The sequence below is a fragment of the Trachypithecus francoisi genome, unplaced genomic scaffold, assembly GCF_009764315.1.
Source record: "Trachypithecus francoisi isolate TF-2019V2 unplaced genomic scaffold, Tfra_2.0 Lachesis_group0, whole genome shotgun sequence".
Lineage (NCBI taxonomy): Eukaryota > Metazoa > Chordata > Mammalia > Primates > Cercopithecidae > Trachypithecus > Trachypithecus francoisi.
The window spans coordinates 93,706,164-93,728,035 of NW_022681453.1; positions in this window are offsets into that span (position 1 = coordinate 93,706,164).

A 21,872-nucleotide genomic window follows, 5' to 3' on the forward strand; every position below is an offset into this window, starting at 1 on the left:
CAGGACAAGAACTTGAGAACTGCTGAACATGGGTACATGCTATAATACAGGCGGGCTGGGCATGGGAGGGCCACCTCCTGCAGCAGGTAGCATGGCCAAGTGAAGCCCTGACAGGGGCGTCACCAGCTGGAAGTCCCCCACTAGCAAAGTGACCAAGAAAAATCCTGTGTCACTACTAGGTACCAGAAAATATTATTTTCCACAAACACAAAGATGAGTAAAATGCCCTCTGACCTTCAGGAATTTACAAGTGATAAAGATTATTAGTAACCAAACAATAGGCACAATGATACCCAGGGCTTGCAAGAACAGACATGTATTTCTTGCTTACGTTGCTGCTATAGTTATTGCAATCTGCAGGGCTTTTCACAGTCTGCTCTATGTAGCTTCCACTTTCTGGAATAAAGTAAAATAGATCCTCCCGAGACCTGATGAAACTGCAAAATTGCTGTTTAAAGTTTTTGCTCAGAATTGGCAGACAGTTATTCCTGCTCTCATTTTCTTGGCCAAAACAAGTCACAGACCAAACTGATGTAAATGTAGGAAAGCAGTATACTCCTCCATCAAGAGAGAAGTAAAAGTCATACAGCAACAACCAGGAAAATGTGTTCGTGTGTGTGTGTGTGTGTGTGTGACTGTGTGTGTGTATACATTTCCTCTTACAAGGAACTAAGGCAGGGGGATGCAGCAAACACTTGAGGACAATTTCAGAGTGCAATATAACCTACCAGTGTAAACACCTAGCTGTTGTTTTATGCCACTTATTTCTGATGTCCCAACAGAATGATGTAATGAATATCCAATATATGCCCTTCTTGGGAATGCTTCAAAATTTTACTGGGCTCTATATCCAGTATATAAATTAATAGTCTGATTTTGACCATGTAATCTCACTTCAAAACCTACATGCGGCATATAACATTTCTTCTTCCCCACATTTCTGTTGGAATTTTCTAACTTTTGAAAGTTTGATAATTTAACAATACAAAGTGAAATGTTATACTTTTAAATTGTTTGTTTTATCGATGTCAGTTTTGCTACTAGTATCCTTATCTTTTTTAAGCTAGTTAGTAGAAGTTATTTTATATTATGTTCAATGTTGTCACTTTTGGACACTAAATTTATATTCTTCCAATGTCATTTGTTAAATTTTATTCACACCTGTATCCTTTACATCACCCTCATTCAATCATCCACTAAGTATTGTTCATTCTATTGCACCTTGCTGTTGAGAAATAAAAATGAAATCCTAAGCCCCATGACTAACTAAATGGACTCCTCTTGGCCAAGAGGACCCCAGAGTAACCTTGAGAACTGAGTTCTTGGTCATGATGGGAGATCAGATATGCCTTGTTCTACCTCGTCCCTCGCTAAGTGCCCTTGGGTTTTCTTCCCTAATGGCTACACAGAAACCGGTTTCTTTAAGAGACTCTATTGCAGAAAGTAGAATCTACCAAACTTTCTTCTGCCCCTCCCTTTTGCAGTTTCAACAAAACAAGTAACTGGCTTTTCTTCCTGATAAGAGACCATTGACCATGCAGCAGTTCTGATATCTATGGTGGATAAGCAGTAAGGTTTTTCACATCTTCTGCTTTACCTTTTGACATCATGGGGCCAAATCTCCACCCTCAGATCCTGCTAACTTGGCCATTTTTTGTGCATAGTACCCATGCGGGAGCATGAAGCTCAATTGCACATGTGCATGTTTCTCCTTTAATAAATATTTTAACTCCACCTATAGCTTTTTAAATATATATATATATATATTCGTACACCCTGCTCAGCATAAATTCCTTTTCCCTTTGCCTCTCTCTTGAAGTGTCTGCTTCTGGCTTTTGACTGGAGGCTATGCTTTCCTCCCTGATAGAGTGACCACTCAGCAGGCTGCAATCATTTATGTGAAATAAAACTCTGCTTTCCCAATTAGTGATTTCCATCCATTCATCAGTTGACTCCTGTCAAAACTGTTTCCATCCTTCTCCTCAGCCCATATGTTAATTTGGTTGAGCATCATCTATTGCTGGACCACTGCAATAACGTCTAACATTTTTTTCTGTGCTGTTTATACATGCCTGATGTATTTTCCATAATGTAACCAGAGTAATGAACCTATAATTAATAATAATAATAATAATAATAATGATGTCTAGAAGAAAAAACTTTTCCTCCACCGTCTTAGGTTCTGAACTGGTGACCAATTAATTAAACTGTCACAAGATGAGTAATTGGATAAAAATCATGTACTCACATGCACAAGGGAGCGAACAAAAGAAGTAGCTAGCTGGTTAAATAGTTAAAATTAGAGGCTTTAACTTATTAGGGGAAATCAAAGAGGGAGTAAAGGCTTTATGTGAAGAACAAATCTTTTTTTTAAGGAAAAGCAGCTAGGTTTTTAAAATTAAAAGAAGATAAGAGAGTTTGTGATAATATTGGTTTAGGACGGAGCACGTGGTCTTCTGTCTTCTTTTTGGCCATGACGCTTTCTTGAAGAGAAGAGTTTTACAAGTTTTACTTTTAGGCTCTGTCGTGGAATAGATCCCTCCCAATGAGAGAATTTATGGCAGCCTCATTTCCCAGCAGTTGATGCTTTTCGTCAGATAAAGGAAGATCCTAGAAGGCTTTTCTCTGATCCGTTGAATCTTGTATGTCTTCCGCTTAAGACAATCTTCATACGAAACCCTGGTCTCTGAGTGAGTCCGCACAATGGCAATCATTTATTTAGTGTTTACTCTTTACCAAACATTATTTTAAGTCGTCAACGTGTATTAGGTAGTATAATCCTTAAAATAATCCTGTTAAGTATGTACCATTAATACATACCTAAATGTTCCCATTAATATTTTAGCTGAATGAACTGAGTTCAAGGGGCAGCATAGTGAAGTGATTAGACTATGAACTCTAACACCACATTGCTAAGGCACCACCATTTACTGTCTGTACACTGCTGCTTAAACTAATATTCTAATTGCGCCGTTTCTTAGGTTACAAGGTTTAATATTTTGGCATTACTTACAAGGAGTTGTAAATCTCACCTCTGCTTACACTCTGACCTCAATCTTTTATATTTCTTCATATTTCTGAAAGTCTATCCTGAGAGATACCCTCCCCTGACCCCAGGATTTTGTGCTTGCAATTCTTTCTTTCTTAAGGTCTCTCTTATTTCCCATAGCCATCTAACTTTAATTTAATATTCAGGTATCGAAGATATCACTTTCTCCAAGAAAACTTCTTTTCCGTACAGTGGGTGCTTTTCTTATGTACCCTCATTGCATCTTCAAATTTTCTTGCCCTAGAATGCATTGCACTGTATTTACCTTCCTTTCTGATATACTAGGCTTTAAGGCTTTGCAAAGGTATTCTATTATCCACTATGTGATTCCCAAACTAACATTATGCTTGCCACATAACAGACACTCAAGAAAATACTATGTATAGAAAGAAAAAATAAAAGAAAGAAGGGAAGGATGCAAGGAAGGAGACAATTGCAAACTTTAAAAAGATTAGGTGAGAAAACCACTTGAGGGCAGGAGTTCAAGACCAGACTTGGCAACAAAGTAAGACTCCATGACATGGTTTGGATCTATGTTCCCGCCCAAATATCATGTTCAATTGTGTCCCCATTGTTTGAGGTGGGATCTGGTGGGAGGTGACTGAATCACTGGGCAGAGTTCTTATAAAAGGATTAGAACCATCTCGTTAGTGCTGTTCTTGTGATAGTGAGTGAGTTATCACGAGATCTGGTTGTTTATTGAATAGCCCACACCCCTGTCTATCCCTCCTGCTCCAGCCATGTGAAGTGCTGGCTCTCCCTTTGCCTTCTGCCGTGATTGTAAGTTTCCTGAGGTTTCCTTGGAAGCTGAGCTGATATCAGCATCATGCTTCTTGTACAGCCTGGAGAAAAGTGAGCCAATTAAACCTCTTTTCCTTATAAATTACCCAGCTTCATGCATTTCTTTATAACAATGCAAGAATAAACTAATGCACTCTATCTCTGCAAAAATAATATATATATATATATATTAGCTAGGCATAGTTGTTCCCACCTGTAGTCCCAGCATCTTGGGATGCTGAGGTAGGAAGATCGCTTGAGCCCAGGAGGCTGCACTGAAGCATAATCATGCCACTGCCTGGGTAACAGAGTGAGACCCTATCTCTTAAAAAATGTGAAAAAATAATAAATAAATATAACCAGAACAAATTTATAACTTTATATGAGTGATTTGAAAAGTTAAATGAAAGTATTTCATGACATAAAAGTTCTTAGAACAATAACAGTATCAACAATGCACAAGTGAAGAAAATGGGTAATTATTAGAGTAAGAGTAGGAACATGGCCATTTCCTGTTTCTATCTTTATTTCTATTTCTGTTTGAGAATGCAGGCCAGAGTCTACTGTAAGCACGAATTGTGCTTTCATGTTGTGTTTTTCTGACCTGGTTAAAAGATATCTGTCATGTGTTCAGCTGGCCAAAGGACATCAACATATGCCATTTTCAAATACAGGAGAGATTGCCAGGATCAGTCCCAGTTGCTTGCCCTTGCCAACATTTTGTGAAACACATACTTGTTTCTCTTTGGAGTTGCCAGTCTCCAGCCTTCTGTGAGCCAGAGACTGAACAGATTCCACCTGGACTGCTATGTTGCCCTGCTTCCCGTCATATGTCATCTTCTTATCTTCTTTTAATGTCTCTACAAACAGCAGAGTGAGAAATAACACAAATAACACTGGATATGCTGGTCATGCTTTTATAATTTTGTTACTTTGAAACAAGAATATTCAAAATGGAAGAACTTACTTTCAAATTTGACATGTCTCATGATGATAGGAAAAGCTTTTTTTTTTTTTTGTCAACTGGCTCAATTGGAATCAAATTCTGTCTAATAAGCTTTGGATCTTTCTTGGAGAAAAATGTAAAGAAAAAAACAGTCTCTGAAAGTGATGAAAAGAAAGTTCAAGTTACAAGGAAAACTTTTGTCCATTTCTCCAGTCAGTATCAATATTTCCCTGTGGGTGACCTGCCCCATATCCACGTTTCCCTAAATATGTTACAAGTGCCAATGAAAGGAAAAGGGAGAGGAAACTGGACCCACTTGGCTGTGTGCTCATATACTTAGCAGTCAGTAGCTTCGTGCTAGATAAGAGCCTACTACCTGCTCCAGAGGGAAACAAATGAATTGTTCACAAAAATAAATTTTCCAGCGAGTTGTTCACAATTATGACTCTTTCAAACAATTTGACATCACATTTGCAGCTATTTTGTTTTTTTCTTAAAAAATGTTTTTGTCATTATATATATTTTTTGGGCAGAGTGGGGCAAATTTCTTTAATGCTGCTGGGAAGTCTAACAAATTTTGTGTGGATTTTCCATTCTTTACAAAAGTCTAATTAATTTTGTGTTTATTCTGTTTGGCAACCTAAAACAAAACAATCTCTCGCTACTAGAATGAAAACACCTGAAAGCAAATACTGTGCAAGTGAACAGTTCAATTTAAATCAAAAAAGCATGTGATTATCTTGATAAATTGGGAAGAATTAATACATACTACTCAACATTCCTGTTTGATTGTCTTAATACGGCCACAACTCAATCGCATCTATAGCATAGTAATGTATCAATATTCTACTAATAACAAACTATGTGACTAAAACTTTGAAGGAGGAAATATGTCTCTGTATTTTCTATCAAACCTAAATATAAGCTATTAAGAAATTATAAACAAAAAATATATTTGGTGGATGAACTAACTCCATAAAAAGTATAAACTAAATAAGTTAAAAGTTTATAAGAAATAAGAATATGGGAAAATCACAAAACCTCATCCTGTTCAAATACTGAGATTGTTCTCAAACTCAGAGCCCATTAACTGAAGAAGACACCTGATTCTCTTAAGAAAGAACCTGCAATGTGACGCGCGTGTGTGTGTGTGTGTGTGTGTGTGTGTGTGTGTATTTTCTCCAATTTTTGCTGAAAGGATCATACATTCATCACAAAGGAAAGGGACTATCCAGATATTTGAGAATTTTTGGATTTTGTACCTGAGACCCAAAATGCTAACATGCTTATATTCTTTGACTATGGACATATCAAAACCAGGTGATATATAGATCATTCTGGCCCACATTCTTCTACATTGAATGCAGTGATCCTTAGACATATCTTGAAATTATTTTTCCGATCCTTGAACCCTCACTATCATTCAAGGACATCAATTAGTCTTGTATTCTTTTTCTTTCCTTTTCTTTTTTTTTTTTTTTTTTTTGTTTTTGTTTCGAGACAGAGTTTCACTCTTGTTGCCAAGACTGGAGTACAATGGCATGATCTTGGTTCACTGCAACCTCTGCTTCCCAGGACTCTCTCTTTCCTGAAAGGGCCAGGAGTAGCAAAAATTTATACTTACTGGGATTTTCACAAATTCTGGAAATGAATTTGTCTTGTCTAATCACATTGCTTCTGCCAACACCACTCACTGAGGGTTAGCATTACACATAGCATGACCTCAGTCCAAGAGGGGGATAATTTTACAGTGAAGGAAAAACAATGAAGGGCACATGCATAGAAACAAAAATTTCTGCCCATATCACCTGTGCAATGCCAATATGATAGAATTTTAAATAGCCTTTCAAAGGCTCAGGAAAATGCATCAGGTTGATGAATACATGATGTGGAGTTGGGAACCGTAGTATACATGTTAAAACAACAACTATTTATGCTGCTGCCGTTTTTTCTCAGTAACTAGTCTGGGAATTAAAGAGTAGAAATACGAATGCCTTCTTTCTTCATCATTTCTATTGTCTCACTTGGGGATTTTTAAGTTCTCATCTGTGCAATATTGGAGTTTGTGGGATTAGAGACTGTGGTGCCCAGAGATGAAATACTTTGACCAGAGGGTGCAACAAATGCTTCAGTACATGAGACACCATAATGTCTGCTTCACTGTGGGACAGGGTAATAGGTCAGAATCCAAAGACAGGGTCTGCTCTCCTAAAAAGACTAAGTGAAGCTGATTTGCTTGATGTGCTAAAGTTGCAGCTATATAAAGGTTAATGAAAATGTTGTGTGGAATTCAAGGACTTATTGAAACTTCTTACTTGTGCTTCCATTTCTTGTGATAACAGTGGATTGGTAATTAAAGCAACTGTAGGGTAATAAAAAACCAGGTAATTGGGAAATCAGAACCCTGAGAAATTAAGATCTTAGTCAACTCACCAGGACAAGTACCTAGACCAGTGGAATGCTGGCCAAGAGAGATGGGACTGAGAAATAGAAAGTAGAGGAGGAAAGTTATGAATACACAAAATTGTCTTGGGACTAGCTATAGCCATAGGAGTGTAATTTTTCACCATCCTTCCTGTTTCAAATATTCTTTTAGAGGTTGATACTAGCTACCACCTGGAAGCCTGAATATTGTATCTCCACACTGGGGACTCAATGTGACCATGACTAAAATAGGATAGTACAAGAGATATAACATACACAATTCATGAAGTACAGTCCACTTCAGTTTATAGGCAACTATATTAGATCTTTTCCCAGCACATAAATTACAGCTTCCCATCTTAAAATACTGTTTTTATTTCCTGTTCCTGAGAGCTTTCTTGCACTGCAATCATTCAGCATCAATTGTGTACTAACCCAGGGAAGGAGAGGTAACTCCCCAGGGAAGATAGAAAGCCCAAACCTATTTGTCTGCGATATGAGTCTGCACACTAATGAACTGATGATTGTCTTTTCTCTTGTCTCATCTTTTTTATTTCCTCATGAGTGCTTCGTGGGGTTACCTCTCAAAGTACCTAACTCTATATCTCAAGTATTTCTTTGAGTGAACACAGATAAAGAGTTGAATTATCATCATTAGCCATGTATTCAGGATGCTCAGGCCCTCTTAAACAGTGTATCCATCCCCTAGGTGATATATATGTTGGTTGCTAGCAATTCACAGCTGTACTTTCTCTGGAGCACTGCCACTCTCTTCTTCCAACAGGTCAGAGTTGCCTTTCCTTCAACCTACACCGAAGGCAGTGAGTGATCCTGCCTAAGGTAAGACAAACACTGCTGCACAATTTTTGCCTAGAACCTCTTTGTGGTATCAGATCGAAGCTAGCCTTCAACTGAGGCACAGGTTTGCTTACTGTTCCCCCGACACTGCCTTATCTTTCCTTTTGCCTCAAAACATCACTTGAGTCAGTGAAAAAAATCACTATCACAGACTTTGCATCTAGAGAAGCTGACTTAAAACACGTGGCACTGTAAGGCCCTCACATGTGTGGGAACTCCAGAGACTATACTGATCCTATACTGTGTTGGGGGTAGAAAAAAGAGTTCAAAGGCAATTAGATCATGAGAAGGGGGCTTGTGCCTGCTATTCCAAGGTATTAAACCCTAAAAGGAAGCACTGACCTAATCTCCAGCGAGATTTGAATGAATGAAAAGCAAACAAACTTCTGCCTCATTTTCTATTGTTTCTTTAGAAAGGTACAGTACATGATTACACAAATAAATGGCCATGTGATACTGGAACAGGCCTTATAGATTTTCTTGGGTTCATCTTCTTTTAAAGGATGTTTTTGTAAGCATGCATAACAAATAAGAGGTGCTCATCTTAATATTGTAGAGTTCCATGAAACACAGCATGGAGTTAGAACTACAAAATATGTCCTGTACGTACAAGAGTAAACCACACGTAACACAGAGAGCCACTAGACCTAAAGAGACCTAATGGAACAGAAAGAAAAAAAACTTTACTGTAGTGACCTATATGGAACGAACACAAAAAATCAGAAAAAATATTTATGATCAGCACAACAAATGATGGCTAAGAACAGTTAATGCTTGTCTCTCCCTGAAAATATAGCTTGCTTTGTTGAAACACTCAGTCAACTTAATTCAGATGAAACTTTAAAAGAAAAATGGAAATTCCCTAACTTTTTACAAATCAATAAAAGGGAATTATTACACAGAACTTTTTTATTCAAAGGTTTGTCATGATCACAAGAAATATAATTTTCTTTCTTAAATAATTTGCAATATAGAATAGGACATCAGAAGAAGGTGTCAGTGAAAAAAATCAAATATATCTAAAGAAAGTGCCAACATCTTTTATTGTAAAGCAGGTGATAGCAAGCGATAGCAAACACAGTGTGACAGCAAGTGATAGCAAAGCCTTTGGGCATTATTTATAATAAACATTTTCAGATACACATGCTTTGGATACAACTCTCTGGGAAATATATTTTTTAAGGATATTGATAATTTGTATTCTTATAGGCTAAAAATTACATGAAGATATACAAATCCAGAAATATATTTTAGGCAAAATAGCTATTAAGAACATAACAACATAATAGATATTCACTATTTAGCAAGGAGGAACAAATGCAATTTCTTTGTTTGCACAAAGGAAAAAATCAAGGATTTTTTGTATGAAAGGGAATTTGTGTTTTATTTAGTCCAGCTCCTTTAAAGATCAGCATATGGAAATGGGAAGGTGGAAAGTTCTTGCTCATTGCTTCTACAGCTAGTTCATAGCAGATCTAGCATCTTAGCTATTAAAGTGGTATTTTTCAATAGCAAAGCTGAGAACAGTGAGAATCTGAGATTTTGACATTCAAGGTTTCTTTTTTAATTTGATGTTTTCTTAACTGTTATTGAAATATTCTCACCTTTAATTAGATTAATATGTATAATATCTTAAAATAACCACATAGTGAACACAATATGTGGAAAATAAAACATCTAAGAGATGAAAACAATATGAAGCATAGGTGGGATTTTTTTTTAATAGAAACTACATTTTAAAAGGTTTTTCAGCAGCATAACTTTTTTTTTTTTTTTTTTTTTGGGACGGAGCCTCGCTCTGTGGCCCAGGCTGGAGTGCAGTGGCCGGATCTCCGCTCACTGCAAGCTCCGCCTCCCGGGTTCACGCCATTCTCCTGCCTCAGCCTCCTGAGTAGCTGGGACTACAAGTGCCTGCCACCTCACCCGGCTAGTTTTTTTTTTGTATTTTTTAGTAGAGACGGGGTTTCACCGGGTTAGCCAGGATGGTCTCGATCTCCTGACCTCGTGATCCGCCCGTCTCAGCCTCCCAAAGTGTTCAGTAGCATAATTTTGTTATGAAGTATGTGAGCTTTATCCTTTGGCATTTAGAACAATTTCCAGAAGTAGCTCCTCAAGCAATTTCCAATTTTATAGGTATAGTCCATCAGAAATTTCTGTATGTGGAAAACAACTTTGATATATAATTTTTTAGTTTTATTTCCTTTTAAAATTTGTAAATAATAATAATTATTATTATTATTATTTGTAAAGATGAGGTCTCCTTATGTTGCCTAGGCTGGTCTCAAATTCCTAGCCTCAAGTGATCCTTCCACCTCAGCCTCTTAGAGCTGGGAGTACAGCATTATCCACCATGCCGGGCTGATATATGATTCTTAAAATTGCAATTATTTTAAATTATTTTAAATTATATTTGCAAGATGCTTGAATTACACCTCACTGTATACTTTGTGCATGTATTTATCTTACAGGAAACTATTAAAGGAAGGGATCATCTTACCTTGTTCTTAATTATTGCATGAAAGTCAGACACTGTGGTTCATGTCTACAAACCCAGCACTTTGAGAGGCCAAGGTGAGAGGATTACTTGAGGCCAGGAGTTTAAGACTAGCCTGGGCAACATAGTATGAACCTGTCTCTACATTAAACAAATAATAATAATTATCTATGTATAATGGTGTCTGTCTGTAGTACTAGCTATTGGGAAGGATGAGGAAGGAGAATTGCTTCAGAGCAGGAGTTCAAGGTTACAATAAGCTTTGATAACAGCATTTACTCTTTTAAGCTTAGGGATTTATTAGTCTGTTCTCACATTGCTGTGAAGAAATACCCCAGACTGGGTAATTTATAAAGAAAAGAGGCTTAATTGACTTACAGTTCAGCATGGTTGGGAAGGCCTGTTATGCCCAGACCCTTTGTTCCCCGAAAAAGACCACCAGAGTCCAGAGTCAAAGCCAAGCGGCAAGGATTTTTAATGCAAGTTCGAACTTGGTCCCTCCGTTCCACAACATACAGGAGGGCCCAGAACAATGCGTGTGCTTGCCTTTTATAGCCTAATGTAAACAGGACTTGTAAGTTGCAGAGGAACGAGGGAATTTTCTAGGTTACAGCATTACAATTGGTTAACATTTTAAGTTTATACATTTAGCAGTTTTTTATTGGTTCCCGTGCTCTCACAAACGGCTGTTTTCTTATCGGGGATTTTCCAGGTGGTGTCCTTCTAAAGTTGAGATATATGGTAGTCTTTGAATTGAAAGATATATGGTAGGGAGACATATGGTGGGATGAGCCCAGGAAGTTGAGGGATATATGGAGGGGAGACATATGGTGGGATATGTTTATACTGGGCTCAGGAAGTTGAGAGATATATGGCAAGCACTAGTAATTAGAACAGAAAAAGAACAAGACAGGGACTTTCACATTGCTTGTCCACACAACATCTGAAATCTATAGATAACATTATCGGCTAGTCCGGCATCAACTTTTAACCAGGCTCAAGGCGCCGCCCGGGCTGTCTGCCTGTAGGGTCAACTTCTAACTAGGCTCAAGGCGCCGCCCGGGCTGCCTGCCTGTAGACCTCATTTGGTCTCTTTCAGGCCCAAGAAACTTACAATCATGGTGGAAGGCACCTCTTCACAGGGCACCAGGAGAGAGAATGAGTCCCAGCAGGGGAGATGCCAGATGCTTTTAAAACCATCAGATCTGATGAGAACTCAGTCACTATCATGAGAACAGCATGGCAGAAACTGCCCCCATTAATCAGTTATCTCCACCTGGTCCCACCCTTGACATGTGTGTATTATTGAAATTCAAGATGAGATTTGGGTAGGGACAAACAGCCAAACCATATCAGGGTAAAATAATAAAAACACAAATGAAGGGGTGGCCTGCCCCTCCACACGTGTGGGCATTTCTCTTTAGGTGGAAGGAGAGACTTGAGAAAAGAAATGAGACACAGAGACAAAGTATAGAGAAAGAAAAAGTGGGCTCAGGGGACCGGCGCTCAGCTTACAGAGGACCCACGGGGGCACCGGTCTCTGAGTTCCCTTCGTATTTATTGATAATTATCTTTACCATCTTAAAGATAAGGGAGTGGCAGGACAATAGGATCATTGAATGGAGAAAATTAGCAGTAAGACGTATGGATAAAGATCTCTGTGACATGGGTAAGTTCAAAGGAAAATGCTGTGCCTTGATATGCATATGCAAACATCTCCACAAACCTCTTAGCAGCATTGCTCCAGCAAGTCCCGCCAGCAAGTCCCACCTTATGCTGTAAGGTGGTTTTCTCATATCTCAGTAAACAGAGCATACAATCGGGTTTTACACCGAGATGTTCCATTGCCCAGGGACCGGCAGGATTTTTAACCAGCACGTTGCCTTCAGGCACTTGTTTAACAAAGACACATCCTGCGCAGCCCAAAATCCATTAAGCCTTGAGTCACCACAGCACATGTCTCTTTCAAGGACAGGGTTGGGGGTAGGGTCACAGATTAACAACATCTCAAATACAGAACAAAATGGAGTCTCTTATGGCTACTTCTTTCTATATAGACACAGTGACAGGCTGATCTCTCTTTCTTTTCCCCACAACAAATTGATAGCTTATATGTGAATCACAATTCAGTGGGATAGATAAAAATGTTTGGGTTATATTTTTCTGCTTCACCAAGCTTCAGGTAAAGGAATATTTTTAAAACATGTGATTTTCCCAACTGATTTGGAAGTTTTGATGGTTTGTAAATATTAAAGATTTAGAACTGCAAGTCATAAATTTTCTGTGTAACAATTTATCTGTATGACGAGAACACAATGTTTTATGGACTGCTTAAGTCACTTCATTCACCATTGAACTGAAACTAAGAAGAAATATCGTATGGAACAAAGTGACATGACTCAAACATTTCAAGAATAGAAATGAAGAGGAAATTGATGATTCATCATATAACCAAAAAATGAATTTATTTGTACAATATAATTACCTTAATTTGGATTAGTTAAAACTGAGGCTTAAGTTTGCCAGTCATATTACAGTACTACTAGTTAATTAAAGGAAAGTACAGGAAAAATTTAACTCCAGCAAATATGACTGCACCTGCAGCTCTGTTTTCACAAACACATGCATTTTAAACGTCAACTTAAATAATGCCATGCACTAGGGAAGAAATTATAAAATAAAGTCATTATTTGGCTTGCTACTATATTATTGTTTTGAGGTAGTTTTTCCTTCTGTATTTCTCCACTTTTTAAATTTCTGTGCTGTTACATGCACTGTAAAAGAAGCACTTTATTCTATGCCAAATTCTCAAAGCTATTAAGGTTAATATTATTATACAATTGTAGTATTTTAGCCAAAAATAAACAAGAATCTTTTATATTTAAAATAAGTCTAATTGCCCTATTTATGATTTTTTTCTTTTTTGGTATCAATTGCTGTGTTTAAACCTTTCATTTTGAGGTAACTTCTGACTTAGGGAAGTATTGCAGGAAAGATACAAAAAGCTCTAATATAACTTTCATAAAGATTCCCCAAGTGTTACCATTTCACCATATCTGCTTTATAATTTTTCTCTACATCTATACATATATATTATTATCTTCAAACTGTGGAGAGTAAATTGACACTCTTCATTCCCTAAATAATTCATTTTGCATTTACTAAAATCAAGAACGTTGCCTTGTATATTAACGTTATAGTTATCAAAATTAGGAAATTAACTTTGAAGTGTTATCGGTTCAATAGACATTATTTAGATGTCACCAAGTGTTCCTATAGTGATATTTCTTGTAAAATGTTTGTTTGTTTTAGTTTCTGCTCCAGGATGCAATCCAGTATTAACACAATACATTTAGTTGTCATGTTTCTTTGGTTTTCTCTAATGTGAAATAGTTCCTCAGATAATCTTAGTTTTTCAGAACGTTGATATTTTTGAAAATTACAGGTCAGTTATCTTGTAAAATTCCCCTCAATTTGGTTTTATCTGATATACCCTAATGACTAAATTCAGGTTATGCAGTTTTGGTACAAATATCACAAAAGTGATGTTCTGCTGTTCTCAGTGCACCATGACAGTAGATGATAGATGATAACTTGATTATTTTAAATAGCCTAGCTTAAATATAATGTTACTTTTACTATCATTCTTGTCACGATGCCATTCTTTTCAGTATATGTAATATGTTACAAAAACCACTGTATTTGTTGCTTTTTGGGAGCTCAGGATTTTCATATTTTGTAACAGAGTTTATAACTATTTTTACTCTTTTTTCTTTTGATATTTCTTTTTTTTTTTTTTTTCAGAAGGAGTCTTGCTCTGTCACCCAGGCTAGAGTGCAGTGGTGCAATCTTGGCTCACTGCAACCTCCGCCTCCTGGGTTCAAGCAGTTCTCCTGCCTCAGCCTCCAAAGTAGCTGGGATTACAGGCATCCGCCACTGCACCTGACTAATTTTTGTATTTTTAGTAGAAACTGAATTTCACCATCTTGGCCAGTCTTGTCTTGAACTCCTAACCTGGTGATCTACCCACCTCAGCCTCCCAAAGTGCTCAGATTACAGGCGTGAGCCACTGTGCCCAGACAGCATTTATATTCTCTCTTATTCCAGATATAGATTTAAGTTTGATGTTTATTTGTGGCTGTTCTTTTTTTCCTTCAAGTTTTTTAATTTATTATTTATTGTACATGGCCTTATCAAGTGCTTCTGTTTTGTCTTCTATCATCTGCATAATAGAGTTACACTGGAAATATTTTTTAAAAAGAAGAAGAAAAAGAAAACTCTCATATGGTTACCACTGAAATTTCATTTTCTTCCAAATTCTCCTCCATGTGGTTATGACTTCCCTTCATAAATATTAATCACTAACACAAAGTTTAGTTCCCTTACTCAGTAGACCAATTGTTGAAGAAATAATAAATCAAATTGATTAAATAAGATTCACAAAACTGTTATGAAATCTCAAATAGATCACAAGTAATCTAACATCTCAAGAGTTGGGGCCGGGCGCGGTGGCTCAAGCCTGTAATCCCAGCACTTTGGGAGGCCGAGACGGGCGGATCACGAGGTCAGGAGATCGAGACCATCCTGGCTAACACGGTGAAACCCCGTCTCTACTAAAATATACAAAAAATTAGCCGGGCGAGATGGCAGGCGCCTGTAGTCCCAGCTACTGGGGAGGCTGAGGCGAGAGAATGGCGTAAACCCGGGAGGCGGAGCTTGCAGTGAGCTGAGATCCGGCCACGGCACTCCAGCCTGGGCGACAGAGCGAGACTCCGTCTCAAAAAAAAAAAAAGAGTTGGAATTTCTCCTGAATGTAGTTTGAAAATATGATGAAATATAATCTGAAAATATGATGAATACAGTCTGAAAATATTATGAATAGGATGAAAATACTATATCTCATTGAGTAATTTTATAGATGGTAGTAGAGCATCTCATTAAATAATTCCACAGATCACTAATTTAATTAAAATGAGGTGCATTCAAAAAAGTCATTTTTTTAATCCACAATAAATTTATATACTAACACTGAGGCAATGTAGTTGGTGCTTGAAGTTACCCCCAACAACATTTTAGAAGTTAGTTAATTTATATTGTGTAGCTGCAGGCCATGTATATAGTGCTGAAGATGTAGATGAAATTCTGACTCTTTGGACTTTAGACATAAGTAATCGATCCAAGACTATATTGAGAATAGTTCTTGTTGCTCCTCCATTTCATCATGTAAATTCCCTGAAAGCAACTGAATGTTAATCATTTTTGTTGATTTCCATAAAAGAGTCATTTCAATTATATCTAAAATAAAATACACTAGTTCAGCTTGAGTGTATATACCTCTTATGTGTCATAAGTTACTTTTCCTTTCTATGGGGAAATTTGTAATTTACCAATTAGGTATTGAGAATAATGGTGGATCTGTTATTGTGACACATAATCCCTAAAAGTCATTCTACTCTTCATTCTATAAATTAAACTAGGCTTTACTGCATGCTTTCACGGTCTAGGCAATCTAATCTTCATTTTTTTCCTTCTATTTTGTTATTAGATATAATAGACCTGCCATATATATGGCATACTTTATTTATTTATTTATTTTTTGATAGGGAGTCTCACTCTGTCACCCAGACTGGAGGGCAGTGGCCCAATCTGGGCTCACTGCAACCTCTGCCTGTTGGGTTCAAGCGATTCTTCTGCTTCAGCCTCCTGAGTAGCTGGGATTACAGGTGCGTGCCACCACGCCTGGCTAATATTTGTATTTTTAGTAGAGATGGGGTTTCACCATGGTAAGGCTGGTCTCAAACTCTTGACCTCATGATCTGCCCACCTCGGGCTTCCAAAGTGCTGAGATTACAGGTGTGAGCCACCACATCCAGCTAGGCATACTATTTTTAATCATGTTATGGGATTGAATATGGACTTGGAAGAATATTTTTTCTCAGAATCTTATAATTGGTAACATATTCTCTTTCACATGGTAGTAGATGCTGAATGTTTCCCTTTCTGATCACCTGAACCAGTTGGTGCATGCATCTCCCAGCTATTTGTGAGGCCTGTGCTTAGGAAATAACTCTTATCTGACCTTTTCTCCAGAGAACTGCTCTCAACCAAGCAGGATCCACCATAGCAGAAGTTATATGCCACTCCCTGTGTGGAGGGCAGACTTTTGCTCCTGACTGACTGGTATAGGGTCCAAAATGTATTGTTGTAGTTTGTATTCTACAGCTTCCACATGGTATCAGACTGAAAGAAATTTCCAGCAGATATGGCATTATTGCTCAAAGTTATTCTCCTAAGCTTCATTGTTTCACTGTTTTCCCTTCTCAGGGCTTTCTGTAATAAGTTACATGGGGAAAAAAATCCCCTTAGATTCTGTTTCTAGGAAACTTAAGACAGTGTATGCCAGGAGTCATCCTAGAAAGGAATCCTGGAGGATGTAATTCTAGATGGCAATAAGGATCTCAATGCTGATTCCAAATCGAGTCTGGACAATCCTCAAAATGCTGTAGCAGTGGAATTGCTAAGACTTCATCTATGATGGTCTGGAATGGGATATAGCAAGAAGAAGATGCACTCACAATGCAATGTCTCAGGTGTTTGAGATTAATGAGAGAGCTGGCAAGAACAGTAGAACAGTAAAATAAGATTGGTGTTGCTAAGCTCCAATGATTAATTTATCTGAAAAAGTGATAGGCTCATATCTATTAATCAACAATTGAAAGCAATTTATGAAAGTCAGAATGCCTCTTTGGCAATTGTTAAAGAAACCATCATTTTCTGCAGCTAGGCAGTGAAGACAGTTGGATATCAGGCATAGAACATAATTATAGAGGGTAATGGAAATTCAGACTGAATTCTTAGCCTAGGAGCATTCCCTGTGCCATAGTCAATACAAGTAGAGGAAAGAAGGGAGAAATGAGATTAGGCATGGGGATATAAGGGTAGATGCACCAAGATCCTGAATGCTTGGGTCCCTTTGTAGAGGACAGTGGCAGTCCTTTTCTTGATAATTGTGAAGAGGCTTACTGGCAGGACAATTCTCTTCTCAGAATCTGACATACCTTATTTCTTTGCAAGCAGACCAATAAATCAGGTCTAGTCTTAACATGAAAAAAAAAAAAAAAGAAAAAAAACCAGAAAAGTGTCTTGCCTACTAAAAGGAAAAAGGAATTTTACACTGGAGGAGCTACAAAACCTAGACAATATACACTCACAGGACCATGAGACTATGCACAGGAGTGAGTATTTTAAGGGAGCTAAATGAGTTATGTGTATGTACACATATTTTAAAAGCAGATAATGGATTTTGTCAATATCTGAGCACTCTCCTGTGAGTTGGGACGTAATGCTCTGGAATGGTGCTCAGGCCAATTCTGATGCATGTGGAGTTGAGTTGGCACGTGGAACCTAAGAAAATAGCAACAACGCACATTAAACAAAATGATGCTTGCAGAAGAGCAAAGGCTGAGAATAAACGAAAGGAGAAAAGTCCCAGAGAAGTAAGAAATACCAAATGTAAGACACAAGAAACTAGAAATCTTTGTTCCTCGACAACACAGGTATAACACTTCATTTACAATGGCTGCAATAACAGCCTATTTGAGGTGGGTACTGATATCATAAAGAGGCTCAGTGGCAGATGTTCTCTGTAGACTAATACTAAAAGTAGGAGATGCTGTTGCAGAACTGGGCTCTCAAATTGACAGTAATATAATTTCTGAAAGAAGCAGCCAGGTAGAAGCATTTCGATCATTGAGGTAAGGTGAACATCATTCCCTTTATGGAACAATAAATGTATCCTTTGTAACACCACCTTAATCCACTGAATCCACTTTATGGCAAAACAGGTGAAGTGGTGAGCACCATGGGATCTGACAGCTCTATCATATGCCACATTTTAAAGATGCTGCGTTCCTGGTACAGCATAGTCCATAGTACTAATAGGGTGTCAGTGTGGTGATGACATATCACAAACATGGTGAATTGTAAGGGAATACACCTGAAAGGGATGTACTATGTGATTCAGTATCTTGTCATTTATTTGAGATATATAGGATAAATAGTAATTATAACTACTTTGAAATTGGGTGCTCACAGTTGAGTGCCTCTGATATACTGAAGAGAGAAAATAGTTTACACCAATTACCGACTTCTTTTCATCATTCTGGACTCTGTTCAAACGTCAGTTCTTTAGAGAGACTTACTTCCAATTAATGACCGAGCACAGTGAGTGTACTAGAACACTAATCTTGCTTGATGTAGGATCCCTTTCATGGGAAACATTTGCTTGAAAACTCGCCAGTAGCCTACCAAGACTTTATCAGGGCTAAGCCTCATTTGAGGCTCTTTCTGCCTACCTCATCCTCCCCTATTATTCCTTGCAGATTAGAACTTCCATCTTGATCTGAAGGCTCTCACTGCCTATGCCTACATCCTGCCAGTTAGTCAGTTTAGCAGCTTACAGCAAGGCTGTTTGATCCTGCTCTGTGATAGTAGCATAGCTGAGGAGCAACATCGATATCTGAGAGTAAGGGTTATGAAGCTTGGGGGATTTAAATTCTCACCCAGGCCAGCTCTGTTATGACAAGATCAAGACCCTGGTGGAGGAAACCTAAGATATTAAAACATAAAATGAGAACATTTGAATGAATGCCCTAAGAATTTTGGCTCTGCAGATTCCTGTGAGTCCCCAAGGCTTGCCGAGCTGGCTCAGTCCTCTAGAGTATGAGCTAAGACTTTCTCTCTGTGGGAACAGTCTGCAGAGGTGTTTCTATGACAAGTCAAGAGGTGACCTTTAAGGTAATTTATCCATTTTGTATTCTGGCTGCCAGGTTGGTAATTAGACTAAAATATCAGCATGATGTGGACAGGGATATGCTAGGTCTGATAAACAGTAAAGTTACTGCGTTCTACAGAACTTCAACAATTAGCAGGCATGTGTCAGCAGGAGCAGGGGAGCAGACCTGGGATTAAATTGTGAGGGTCCTTTATCAGAAGGTGATAATAAAAACAAGTAATAAATAAAAGTAGATAAGTAAGAATTCATTGGCCTCATGGCCCTTTCTTGGCAATTATGCTTTGTTGCACAGGTCTCCTTTCCAGACGCTGGTAGAGGTCTCCTTTCCAGATATTTATCTGCAACTCAGAATTCTGTTGTGATTTTTAGATTCAGCTTCACATTAATATATTTCCCTCATTGAAAGCATTTAGTGGTGGTAGCAAATTATTACAAATAAAGCTAAGTTCCTTCCTGTAGTGTGTCTACAAATCCAGAAAATGCTGTTTTTCTTCCTTAGTCCTTTGCTTGGGCTGTTCCTCTTACATGAAATTTTTAGTTCTTCACACCTCCCATATTATTCTTTTCATCAATAGCTACTGAATCTAAAACCCTTATTCCCAAATAAATGTATCCCTATATTTAGAAATTTCTAATATGTGGTCAGATGTTATGACAGTCAAGAATATATATGTTATGACAGTCACTCAATATAGTGCCCAAGATGATGCCCGGTCATTTAATAATTTAAACTTGGACAAGCTTTTACATTTCTTTAAGCCATAATTAGACATTATTAAATTGTAAACAACAGTATTTACTATAAATATAGTAAGAATTGAAATATATAAGTTATTGCCTGATAATTAAATGAGTTATGTGTCTATAGTTTATTTTATTTTTATAAAATATATAAATAATATTTTTTTTGGTTTACGTTCTTCAATATGTACGCATTTACATATTCATATCCTTCCTCCCCGATTTATTCACTTCCCACTGAATTTATTTTTTTTATTATACTTTAGGTTCTAGGGTACATGTGTATGAATTTCTTATTAAAAATAATAAGAGTACAGCATCATAATCTACATTGCTAAAGTGTGTTGCTGGCCTCCTTCGCACTCAAATGTGCCTAGGAAACTTTTACAGTGAATTAAATTTTGGAAACTACTTTAAATATTTTGAGTGATTAATATGTTTTTGGAGTTGGTCACAGAAAGATTTATCAAGCATGAAAATTGATGCCCTTTATCACATTGGTTCAACTTTAAATATTGATTATAGAAGGATATAGTTAAGAAGAAATGGGTTATAATTTTTTATGTGAAGTTATAAAACCTTGACTAAACACAAATAATTTATATTTTTAGTTTTTATTCATTACTTGAAGAGGGTGAAGAATACGGTAATATATTGGCACCTTTGGCTTAAACCAGAATTTAATTTTTTAATAGAAAATTATATAACAATTATTAACTTTTTCTTTCATTATAAAATATAAAAAAAAACTGGCTAGGCAATTTCTCCAAAAATTGTTACTACATATGATGGTTAATTGATGATTATGATGGTAAAATACTATTGAAATAAATGATCTATAAAATTGCTATTAAAATGCTTCCCAATATAATGTGTAACATATATTAAAATCAAAGTGAATTATTATCTGGAAATATATATATTTTGCCATGTAGCCATTCCTACTCATTAAGCTGATAGATGTTTCATAATTCTCTTTTCAAAAAAAATACTTAAATTTTGAATTTTTATTAGAATTAATAGAAAACATTTATATTTACCCATATATAAAGTCATATTGATGTATTCACTTAAAAATGATAACAGTGCATTTCTGGTATTAGATAAGGTTGATTTTATAATAACTTTTTAAATCTCACCTCATTTACATTACCTCACCAATAAGATGTAATTTTTCTCTTTAAAATAATCATTTTGAATACATATCTTTATATGAGAAGCAAGAACATGTTGTGTACATGGAATACAACAACTTTTACAGACAGCTCTGTCATCTACAAAATTTTGTGTTGCTAATCACTTTAGAATATACAAAGGTGTATAGCATATAGCTCATTTAACCTCTACTCCTAATTCTTAGAACAATATCATATCTCAATAATGATTTAATCGAGTGGGCATTTAAATCCTACAAACTCAAGAAAGGATTTTGAGTAGGATAGAACCCTATCAACGCAATCAAACATCCAAATCTAAACAGTCTACCTAGACTTTATATTAGAGTATGTGATTCACATCCCAACCAATCACAATATACTCTAGTAAAGTAAGAACAGTACAATAAATGAATAAGTCCATGTTCTATAATGAAAACACTATGTATTCAAAAACAATTCTGTACCTAAAATAAATAATACTGTAAATTAAGTTCTGACAATTTCTGGTTTCTTCTTACTGAAAAATTGGTGGTAAATATCACCTGTGTCACTGGGAACTTTTCTTGACCAGTCTGGGTAATATTGTGTTGAACAAGTTCTTATCCTAGTTGGTTTAGCTTGTGTCCAAA